Raw genomic sequence first — 1,704 nt, 5'->3', positions numbered from 1 at the left:
AGAAGCTTTGCAATTTTATGAAGTCCCATTTGTCAATTCTTGATCTTAGAGCATATGCTATTGGTGTTCTGTTCAGGAAAATTTCCACTGTGCCAATGTCCTCGAGGCTCTTCCCTACTTTCTTTTCTATTAGTTTCACTTTACCTGGTTTTATGTGGAGGTGCTTGATCCACTTGAACTCGAGCTTTGTACAAGGTGATAAGAATGAATCGATTTGCATTCTTCTACACATGATAACTGCCAGTTGTGCCAGCACCATTTGTTGAAAATGCTAATGCCACCATATTTTAATGGTTCCTTTTGGATTTGTATAGTTAAATTCTTGATTCAGCACTCATAGCCCATCCTGCTCTCTCATCTCACTATGTAGTACCCTCTCTATTTGTTACACTCTCCACTCTAACCCACTTCCACTAGTTTTTCTGTATTCTAATTTGATCTAGAAGCCCCATGTTAGCTGAACACACTTTCTTGGAGTCTGATGTTTGCCCATTTATTTCCTTCTTCTGAAATCCCATTATTAAAAACTCACCCCCAAGTCCCAGTTCTGATAGCATTTTCAATACATTATATGGCCTATGTATATTTCTTTCAACCTTTATACCTTGTAATATACTGGCAGAACTGTTAAAAAGTAGATCTATTGGAAGGACATTAGCTTAAGGGCTTGCCTTTCAAGAAGATATTGGAACACGAGCCTCTTCTCTTTCTGCTTTCTGACTGCTAGGTGAGCAGCATCTCCTCTTATGAGATCTTGCTTTCATGTCTTCTCCTATCACAGAACCAAAGTCACATGGATTAATATCTCCCAAAGCATGGGTTAGAACAGACTTTTCATCCTTCACAAAGTTTGTGTAAGTTATTTGCCATTGTGATGGAAAGCTACCCTGTAAACGAGACTTTCTATTAGGTAATATATCTCACACTTTGTGTCTTTCTGCTTGTGACTGGCCAGTCCAGAAACAAGGGCACCAGAGTTGCTGTCTCCCATTATCTGCCCTAAAGCCTCTTCACTCAATCTAGGTCTTAGGAAGCTTTAGGGACTATAGTTTTAATTAGAGGAAAGCACCATGTTGTTTTCAATGCCCTGGGAGGGATGTCACAGTAATTCATTAGTATAATGCTTGGGATGATTCAGTCTGATTAGTGATTCTACATCCAGGCCTTCTTGGGATTACAGACAGCAGGTGTTTTCAGTATCAGTCGATTTTCAAAGTCCCCTGGGATACATTTAAAAATCTAACTTCCTGTGGGTTCAGGTTTGGGCAAGTTATTAACATGACCAGGGAACTATGTTTGCAAAAGGGATGCTCTGGTGAGTCTAGAGCCAAGATGAGCTGGGGAATAATAGGTTACACAAGCTGATGTTGGGGAGAATTCTGTGTCTCTGTTTGTATTCTCTAAATGAGGAAGGTCTTTTGTTTTGCTTATGTTTAGGTAAAATTTCATTGCAAAGCCCAGGTAGGTCAGTTACAACATGCTTTCTATAAATTATACCATCATGTAGAATTAATTTTTAAGTCATGTTCGAAACGGTGTGTTTTATTATAACATTGTGGTCACTGTGCTTTGACTAAATTTGTCCCCATGACCCCTGTTGTCTACCTCCCCAACTCCTGCTGGTCCAACCCCTCCCCTCATCTCTCTCACCTTTCTTTCTTTCTTTCTTTCTTTCTTTCTTTCTTTCTTTCTTTCTTTCTTTCT

This window comes from Mus caroli, chromosome 1, assembly GCF_900094665.2.
Source record: "Mus caroli chromosome 1, CAROLI_EIJ_v1.1, whole genome shotgun sequence".
Lineage (NCBI taxonomy): Eukaryota > Metazoa > Chordata > Mammalia > Rodentia > Muridae > Mus > Mus caroli.
The sequence above is the reverse complement of the archived record's forward strand: the minus strand, read 5'-3'. Positions refer to the sequence as shown.